Source organism: Rhamphochromis sp. 'chilingali' (genome assembly GCF_963969265.1).
Source record: "Rhamphochromis sp. 'chilingali' genome assembly, chromosome: 21".
NCBI lineage: Eukaryota > Metazoa > Chordata > Actinopteri > Cichliformes > Cichlidae > Rhamphochromis > Rhamphochromis sp. 'chilingali'.
This window is the reverse complement of record NC_137949.1, coordinates 16,769,898-16,780,147: the sequence shown is the minus strand read 5'-3', so window position 1 is coordinate 16,780,147 and position 10,250 is coordinate 16,769,898. Positions and strand designations below refer to the sequence as shown.

General features: G+C 38.9%; 3 long non-coding RNA genes across 3 annotated transcripts; 1 reads left to right on the top strand and 2 right to left on the bottom strand.

Annotated features, from left to right (window-relative positions):
• The first annotated feature begins 251 nt into the window (after positions 1–251).
• On the top strand, positions 252–3,170 carry LOC308388992. The gene is made up of 2 exons (XR_013970201.1): positions 252–885; positions 2,616–3,170. It is a non-coding gene; the product is annotated as an uncharacterized lncRNA (long non-coding RNA).
• Position 3,171: 1 nt separating this feature from the next.
• On the bottom strand, positions 3,172–4,224 carry LOC308388993. The gene is made up of 2 exons (XR_013970202.1): positions 3,759–4,224; positions 3,172–3,604 (listed from the first exon to the last, which is right to left on the bottom strand). It is a non-coding gene; the product is annotated as an uncharacterized lncRNA (long non-coding RNA).
• A 5,224-nt stretch (positions 4,225–9,448) lies between these two features.
• LOC308389407 lies at positions 9,449–10,006 on the bottom strand. The gene is made up of 3 exons (XR_013970265.1): positions 9,863–10,006; positions 9,643–9,782; positions 9,449–9,562 (listed from the first exon to the last, which is right to left on the bottom strand). It is a non-coding gene; the product is annotated as an uncharacterized lncRNA (long non-coding RNA).
• Positions 10,007–10,250: the final 244 nt, after the last annotated feature.

Below are 10,250 nucleotides of genomic sequence, written 5' to 3'. Positions count from 1 at the left end.
TAGATTATTCTGGAGGCCTCCCTAATAACCCACTAGTCAACATCTTCTACAAAGTGCAAGGCGACCAAGCATTCTTCATCTTCCGACATTACAAGAAAACTTTAATTTTAGCAACAAAAGACTTGTCTGAACCAGCTTCCGTGTACCAAATCCAAAACACAAGTCAGCGAACTTTGTAGATAGAGGTTTGATGTATGAAATTTAAGGAATGGCAGACAGCTGCATTTATCAACTGCTCTGTTCAGTACGGTGGCTGGGAAGTGCAAATCGCAACAAATTAAAAAACCGCAACAAATAAAAAACAAACCACAACAAAATACAAAAAGCCCACAACAAAATACAAAAAGCCCACAACAAATTACAAAAAGCCCACAACAAAATACAAAAAGCCCACAACAAATTACAAAAAGCCCACAACAAAATACAAAAAGCCCACAACAAAATACAAAAAGCCCACAACAAAATACAAAAAGCCCACAACAAATTAAAAATCCTTGACGGAAAGGGATTGTCTGAAATACCGGAAGTGACACAAGCGTGATGTCACGAGAGGGGGCGTGGTCAGGGTTTCTGGTTGAGGCGCCACATTTCTGGGCCGAACAAAGCGCTAGCGAAAGAGCGAAAGTACACGGATAACACCAGCTATGGTTCGTACTTGCTGTGCGGTCGGTTGTAAAGTTAGATCGCACGACCGGCAAGGGAATAAGGTTGAAAATGGTTTATCTTTTCATTCTTTCCCCACCTGGAAGCAACATGAGGCAGCTCATGTATCGGATGTTACCAAACGAATGCGTCTAGTCTGGATAGCAGCTGTGAGATGAGCTGATATCCAGTTCTCTTCCATCTCCAAATATCTGTTGGTGTGCTCCAGACATTTTCATTCCCGTAAGTTATAGATATGTTCATATCACTCTTTATCCGGTCTTTAAGTCTGACGTCACTAGCATGGGCTCAAACGCTGCTGCAGGTCCATAAATCACAGGATCACTGTGGCATTACTGAGAGTTGAAAAACTGTCTAAAGTCTTTCATCTGTAATAAAATGATCAGCGTTCTGCTCTACCATGTGTAACAATTGAGTTTAACATCCAGGCATCCATGAAAACGAAACGGAATATATGACATTTAACAGAGTTAGAAATTAGCAGGAAGTTAGCTCGCTAGCTTCCATCTAAATGAGGGATTTTGGAAACAAATTCAAACGTACAACTCTGCTATCACTTCCAACATAAATGAAGACAGAAAACTAAACAGCAGTGACGTTTGTAGGGCACTGTGAGTAAAATGCGTTTGATTTCCTCCCGAACATTCAAATTAGTGCAATCATAAATTCATTCATGAGGTGCAAATTAGAGTGAGAACACGTGGAGGCTCTGGCTACGTTCACACTGCACGCGAAAACGCATCAAATCCGACTTTTTTGACCGTATGCGACCCATATCCAATCATGGTATGACGGTGTAAAAACAGCACAAATCCGATATTTTCAAATCCGATCTGGGTCACTTTCGTATGTGGTACTTAATCCGATACATATCTGATGTTTTAGAAAGCAACTGCTGTTTGAATGGTCATGTCGCATTAAATCCGTCTTTTATTTCACTGACACAAAACATATGCCAATTATCAGCGCTGGAGAAGACATTGAGAACACATGAGCGCTTCGTGTGCATCCCGTGCAGATGTTAGTGAAACTGTTGGGAAGACAACGTGAACATTTTATTTGTACTGTATAATCTGCAGATTCTGACAGAAATCTGCAACTATCCTTTGAAGCACCGCTCCTCTCTAAAACAACAATAAGGATCATTATTAGGCCATATGTAAATAACAAAATAAAGCAAAATTGGACAACGTAAAGTCTGAAACAAGTCTTTATATTAAGGGCCATCAGTCAAACAATACTGTTTGGTCTAAACAGAGCGCGTTGTGTGTGACGTCTTCTTTTGCGCATGCGGGCCACTTTGAGGGTTCACAAAGGACTGCGTTTGCTGTCACATTTTATTTGTAGTGTGAACAAGCAGACACAAAATCAGATTTAAATTTAAAAAAAAAAAATCGGAATTGAGCATTAAGACCTGCAGTGTGAACGTAGCCATAGTGAGTTCAGTGCATTGATGTGACATTGTCCTGAAGGATTTAGTTATTCTCAATGGTTAAAGAAATTGCAATTATTTATTCATATTTATTATAAATAATCCTAATTATATATCTTGCTTCCATGTTTGTGTCCTGTGTCACAAAAAATATTTTTTTTACTATAATACATTGATTAATGACCTGCAGAATCTCCTTATCATATTACGTGTCCATAATTGTCACCTAAAGTCAAACTTTATGCTTTCTCCATCTTGAAAGTGATGACATCCTTGCATTACATACTTTAGGTTCATTTTCTGAAGGCAGGTTTCTGAAAGAGAACAGGCAGATTTGGAATATAACATGCAGCGTTCTATAGATGGATACATAAAAAAATGGAAAATTACATGTATGTGCTAACTTTCTAAATACTTTGTTACATTTATGATAAAATGGATTTGAAAGTAGATAAAACAAATTTATGTCGGCCTTGGCTCATTAGAGTCCTTGTCTTTAAATTAACTTTGTATGTTTCAGGTACTGCACTCTCAAAGACTGAATGAACCAGCATTGGGTCATTGTGAGCATCACAAGGAAGGTTGAAGCCGCCCACTGCACCTGTATGGCCGGAGTCCTGGAGACCTGCATCCATGGCGCTGCTCTTCTGTTTAATGTAGAAGCAACAGTGCAGATCTGTGGCACAAGGACTGTTACAGATGAACCTGCATACTGGGGTTTTCTGGGTAATATGACCAAGATACAGCCAGAGGTTGGCCATAAGATAGACTTCTCCTCTTCAGCTGCCCAAAAACTGCTCTCAATCAAAACATAAACAGACCATCCGTATTGACAGGTAAAAGGAGCCGTCCTCAAAAAAGAAAAATCCCACCTGCTACTGTGGAGGAGTTGTCACTGCTATTGGAATCTTTGCTGGAATACAGTAAAGCTGTGGGTTGTGGGAATGACCCATAATGTTTTATATAAGGGTCTAGATTTATGCCTGAAGTGCACTGCCGTGTAAATAATTTGCATTTACTGAATATGTACTGACTGAGTACCACTGTTCAAAAGTTGAATAAAGAAACAAACTAAGTTTTGCTCTTTTTTTTTTATTAAAACCACCTTACAGAACATCACATCAGTTACAATGTAGAATCCATGTCATAGTTTATAAAGGACAAAATGTTTACACAAAATCATGACAGCATTTACACGATATCACCCACTACTAACGTTACTTTATTTACTATCAATTACTTCAATTTATGTTCTGAAAAATTACCGCTATTTATACAGCACAAGACTAAAGAATATTTAACAGGAGCAAGTTTCATTTTCCCCTGGTTTTACTACCACACTGTTCACCAAAACGGCAGCAAACCTTCACCATCTTATCCAGAAGGGTCACCTCTTCACCCTCACATGGAAGAAGTAATCTGATTGGCATGGTGGTATGTTTGAAACAGGTCCCTTGAGTAGCGCTAGAACTCAGTCATGATGTTTCATCCATTTCATGGGCTGGTTTGCTGCAATAATGCCAAATAATTAGTAACTCTATAAATAGAAGGTAGTTCTGCAAAATGACTCAGTAGGATGTTTTTTTCTAATTTTCTATGACCTCAGAGTGCATCGAAAATAAAACTAATAGGCTATAAAGATATGAACATATTTAGAACTTACCGGAATGAAAATGTCTGGAGCACCAACAGATATTTGGAGATGGAAGAGAACTGGATATCAGCTCATCTCACAGCTGCTATCCAGGCTAGACGCCTTCGTTTGGTAACATCCGATACATGAGCTGCCTCATGTTGCTTCCAGGTGGGGAAAGAATGAAAAGATAAACCATTTTCAACCTTATTCCCTTGCCGGTCGTGCGATCTAACTTTACAACCGACCGCACAGCAAGTACGAACCATAGCTGGTGTTATCCGTGTACTTTCGCTCTTTCGCTAGCGCTTTGTTCGGCCCAGAAATGTGGCGCCTCAACCAAAAACCCTGACCACGCCCCCTCTCGTGACATCACGCTTGTGTCACTTCCGGTATTTCAGACAATCCCTTTCCGTCAAGGATTTTTAATTTGTTGTGGGCTTTTTGTATTTTGTTGTGGGCTTTTTGTATTTTGTTGTGGGCTTTTTGTAATTTGTTGTGGGCTTTTTGTATTTTGTTGTGGGCTTTTTGTATTTTGTTGTGGGCTTTTTGTAATTTGTTGTGGGCTTTTTGTAATTTGTTGTGGGCTTTTTGTATTTTGTTTTGGGCTTTTTGTAATTTGTTGTGGGCTTTTTGTATTTTGTTGTGGGCTTTTTGTATTTTGTTGTGGGCTTTTTGTATTTTGTTGTGGGCTTTTTGTAATTTGTTGTGGGCTTTTTGTATTTTGTTGTGGTTTGTTTTTGATTTGTTGCGGTTTTTAATTTGTTGCGATTTTCACTTCCCAGCCACCGTAGTTCAGGGCTGATAACAAAGATCTACGTGCTTCTGAATTTCCATACAACTTCAATCATCAGGCAGATGTTCTGGTACTGAACTATTGAATCCCCTTCTTTTATGATATCTACTGATAATCGTAAAGGGCGTCCAAATATTCTTTCAGATGCCGTTCCAAACTGCCAAGAAAAATGTAGAAAACGCTAGTGTGCACAAACAGAATGGCAATGTTTTGCCCAGAGTGGGAGGACTAAGTCAGTAATGACATAAAACAGTGCCCTGTATGGCCTAAGCAATAAAGCCTCTTCAGAATGCCAGATTGCTCACTGTGCCCACACACATCCCCATCCCAATCACTCCATAACTGCCACAGAGCCAGAATGACGGACCGTGTGTTTCTATAATCATGTAAAAAATGTTGAGTGTGCTTTGAGAATGTGTTTTCTGTATTTTATAGATGTAATTAGTCATTCTTCGAGCCAAGTTTTTTTGTTTCCTTTTGTTTGTTTATTTGTTTGTTTTTCAAATTGAACCGTATTTTAACTGAATGAAGCATTGGGACATTAATGTATTTACTGTAATTGTAGCATAATGATAATTACAATTATAATAATTACATGTAAGTTTTTAATTTATAATTATATTCTTATAGCAAGAGATGGGAATCTAGTCGGGAGACACTTTTTGTGTGTTTTAACACTTGAATTAACACATGACTTTTAAAAGTTATGTAATTCTATTAAAATAAAAGCCCATTGTCTCATGTTCCACAACTTTTCCTAAAATGGATTTATTTATCACTTAATTAATTTTGGACTGTGTAGAAAAAAATAAATCATTTATATGAACAATTATATCTAAAACTGCCACCGGAGTCCTTTTGAACCCAATATAAAAGATTCTGTGTAAATGTGCTCAACATTTGCAGCATGCTTGACTGAGTAGCTACAAATATTGTTTACACACATTTCAATATGAAGACTGATTTAACACAAGCCAGAGCTAGTGTGATGTGACTGTGAGATAAATATATAGTTAAAGGATGCAGGATTACTGCAGGATTGTGAGAGATTGAGGAATATTGAGCCAGGACAGATCTGGTCAGAGTGGAGGAGTTCATGACTGGACATGTGGAGTTGCTGGCTGTGCACAGCAGCAGGGGAACGGAAGTTGAATTGCGAGTCCAAATTGTGGCGTGTTAATCCGAGCAAATAAGAAGTGAAATCCAGAGCAGAGGAGGACTGAGGAGCAGTGCTGAGAAGGGCAGCAGACTGATGCTGAAATTACGATTCAGCAGCAGTACAGCGCTGGCAGTCCTTGGATGGCACGTCAACTTGTAGAGAGCATCTGCTGTTGGTGTTGGCTGTTGATGGAGGCAGTGTACAATATGTGGTAAAACTGGTCTGCAGAGTACTTTTGCTTATGCCAGTCTTGGTCCATCAGATATCCACTGATAAGAGTGAAGGTATAATATAAAAGGAGGTGAACAGAAGCAGAGTTTTAAAAACAATTACGTTTTTAAAAAAAATATTTTAGGTTTTTTTTTTTTCCACACCTCTTTCATTGAACTCAGCTGTTTCTTCCTTCCCTATTCTGGCCTATTTATCAACCAATGGCATTAGAATTCACAACATCATCCACAACCACCGACATGCAGTTGAGATTTGGAAGACTGAGAACCACATTTGTCTTTGGTGAAACCCCTTCTTGGTATTCTGTTTGTAGAGAAATACATACACAAACAGACACAATCACGCTAACATCAATTATACAGGAGACAGCGCAGCGTGGACTATGAGGGAACGGTTGTAGGTCTGGTGAAAAAAAAGATGTGGAAGAGATGATAAACATTCTTGGATTTTTTTTCTAGTAATTTATTTATTGAAATGTGTTTATTTTCTTATAACATCTATGTCAGGTCAGTTTTAAGATGTAAGCAATGACTTGGTAAATCTGTTTAACCACAGCGCTCTGTTTTCATATCCAAAATTCTTTTTTTTTTTTTTACTTTTCTGTAATGTTCTTCTTCTACAATAATCAAATTCTTTAGATATGTTGGATATCATGTTAGTTGTTGTGCCCTTTATTTGTTTGTGGATTCTGCACTACATTTTATAATTTGCAATGAAATGATCAAACTCACGAGAGAAAGGACATGCACAGTACTAATGCCAATTTCCTCTATTGCAAATTAAAAAAAAAATCTCCCCATCCTGTTAATCCTTAGTAATTTGATATTTTAAAAACTTAAAAAAAAACCCAACAACTTTTTACTTTTGTTGTTGTGATGTTATCCCAGTCTCAAGACTAGAACATCACTTACCATTGGTTTGTGGAGTTCTATGTGTGTGGAGCATGCACACTTTTCTATCAAGTCTATTTTTTCAAATCAAATAGATTAAATCTATTTTTAGTCTCAAACTGTAAGCTTTTTCTGCTGTAAAGTTTGCAGTTTAAAATAGGAGTTAATGGGGATAAACTTGTTCCTGGATATGGAATCCAGTGGCCATTCAAGGAACTGCAGTTTTTGGCACATCGGAACAAACACGGTGTCTGGCATCCAGTCCCTATAATCAATCAGTACGCTGAGATGGGATACTGGCTGAAAACATAACCAAAAGAAAGTTGCTCATGGGTGACTTAATTTTGATTACAGTACACTTTCTTCTTGATTTTTTCTGTATATGGTCCTTGTATACTGCATAGTGATCTAAAAATAAATATTAAAAAGAAAGTTGGCTCCAAAAACTAAGCTAACATTTTTCCTCTGCCCAGTAGTGCTGTTTCTCAATCTAGTTTATTTTTACCCTGCTTTACCCATTTTTAGAAAGCTCTGATGATGGGATATTGTGCTTTCTCTTGAATATAATATAATGACACTAAATGGCACTCATCCTGTGGTGCTCAAAGCAACAGAAATAATTTGAAAGATCTTGTTGAGCAGTATAATTTGGGAACTATTTTTTTCTGTTTAACCACACTCACCAACTGTGCACAGGAAGTGTGTTTCTACCTGTGACACAAGGCTTATGCTTTGAATGTTTGCGCTGCAGTGTTAACTAGCTTCCTTTTGCATTTAATGCAGTTATGTTTTATTGAGTCATTTATTTCTGATGTTACACTGTAACTATGTTACTGTAACTATCTATCAGTGTGTAACATGGTTACGGTTGGAGAGCTGATCTTTCTATATTTTGCACTTGGTTATATATGGTATTGCATCCATTAATGCAGGTGATTCTCTTTGTTGCTGGCAAATATTTAGTAGTTACATTTGGAATGCTTTTTCTTCTGTTTTACAAAATAAACCACAGATTATTGGTAATTATTAATGGGGTGCAATGCACTTTGCAGAGTAAACAGATGCTCACTGTGCTTGTGGCAATTTAGGATTTTTAAACCAAAAAGGGCTAAATTTGGTTCCCATCTGTTAACAGTCTAAATTACAAGGTTGCCTGAGCTCAGCTGATTGTGACAGCAGCAACACAAGGAAAAGAGGTCATTTAGATACCCACAAGGCTGTGTTAAAGTCATTTGTTATGTGTCATTCTTTGCTGAGCTTAAAGTCATGAAGACACAATGTCACAGCGATGGTCTTGTGCAGCACACTGGGTGGCTGAAAGTGCTGGCAGAGTCAGAGTTTTCTTTCCACTGGTGCCATGTTAAAAATGGATACCCTCTGAGAACAGATGCTCTTTTTGGAGAACCAATACTGTTTTAGTCATCAGGAAAAGCTGCAGACATTGTGATATTTTTAAAAGACAAACAAAGACACATTATGATTCTTTGTTTATGCTTCCTAGTTGTGTTGCAACCCCAGGTCTCAGCTCAGTACGCTGAGTGACAGCCCTGCACAGCGAAGCAAGGCTTTGATTATGATGTTGCTTCCTATCCAAAGCACTTCTTCAGCCCTGTTTGTGCATGTCCTTGATACTCAAACCAAAATTGAAATACCATCAGTCATGTCTAAGCGTTGTGATTACTCTGCCATTGTTGCTGTTTAGGCTTTAGTTTCAGAGCTGGTGCAAATATTGTGCAATAATTTTACACACCATAGCTACAGATTAGTTACTGTGCATTAATTTTCATGGTGGTTTATGAATGATAATTACTTGGCATATCAAGCTCAGAAAGGCATGCAAATTAGCAAAGTTCATTAGAGGCATTAGAAACACGTTACCCAATTATGGCTATGCCAGTGACACGGACAAAGAAACTGGATGCACTACCTAGAGGCTTCTTTTCAAGCTGGTTAAAATCCGATAAAATAGCTAAGGGTCGCGTTATGAATCTGAAAGAATAGAGTAAGTGATGCTTAAATTTGTAGAGGTTTAAACTGAAGAACACATTTTTAAGTGATAAGTAAAATTATGTAAACCTGCCTCCCCCCAAAAAAAAAAAATTAGACAAAGTTCAAATACAGTATAGCCCTGCCATAAACTAGAAGCCTATCCAGTGTATAACTTTAGCCCAGAGACACCCGGGATAGACTCTCAGGTGTCACTGCTAATAATATTTGAACAATTCCATTTTTTCTATTCTTTTCTTTTCTGTGGTTTCACACATTTAGACTTTCAGCTTCAGCATGAGTGATATTAATGATATAAGTAATACATGTGCAGAATTTAATTAAATTTCTACTAAATTATTTTACAAAGATGCCTCAAAATACTACAGTGAAACTAAGACAGCAGTCTGACCCTGTGAGACAAATTCAGAGTGTACAACCTCTAAAAATAGCAGCCGTACTGTAAGCAGTCCAGAGATGTAAGAGAAGTTGCCTTTGAAGGGGACATCAACCTAATTTAAAAACAGTACAGTACAGTTTTTGATCTTTATAGGTCAGTTCCCAAAACATTTTGATAATATCTCTGTCATGAACCGAAGTTCCGAGCGCAGGCAGGACCCAGTAGCAGAACACACACACTAGGGTAGGAGCGAATAAAGTAATTTTTATTGCAACTAAAGGTGTCCCGTGAGGGTAGCCAGAAAAACAACGTATGAAACCAGAAGAAACCGAGGGACCGCACAGGGAACGCCGAGAGCGGGGCTGTGAGAGGCTGTAAAACAAAAAGAGAGACAGATTACTGGGGTGCGGAAAAAAGGCAGCATACGAGGGAAGGTGGAGTGTGCATCTCACGGTGATAGCCGGGCCGAGTGAACCAGAGGGGGGTGGAGCTCCAAAAGGGGTCGAGACGGCGAAGCTGAATGTGAACCAAATCTCAGGCGGACAGGTGGACAGGCAGGTGGCTCGAAAACAAAAACACGCCGAGTTGTGATCTGGGTACACAGGGAAAAAAACAGTGTTAGGTCCGATGGAGAGTTTGTCATACGAGTTCTTTTCCGCAGGCGTACGTTACCGCTGAGAGGCGACTACGGACTGGCGTGGAGCAGCAGGTAGGGCAGGATTAAATAGTCCACCTGGTGATCGCCTGGGATGGGATGCAGGTGTGGGGTTAGCAGCCACGCTCGTGGGCGTGGACATCCCAGCAGCACCCCGGACGCCGGGCCGCGGACCATGACAATCTCACAGTGAAGTCTGAATTTTCTCTGGGGTTAAGGCTTGCCTACCATTAGTCCTAAATACCATTACTCCTTCACTGCACCTAACCTCTTCTTTGTTGTGGGGCCTTACTCTCCCTTCTTTAGTCTATTTTTCAGCAGATGGACTTAAGGAACACATTAAAATCTTTCATCTTTATATCTCTAATCTTTCTGCTGTAAGATGCAACGTGTTCCCGGGAGTGT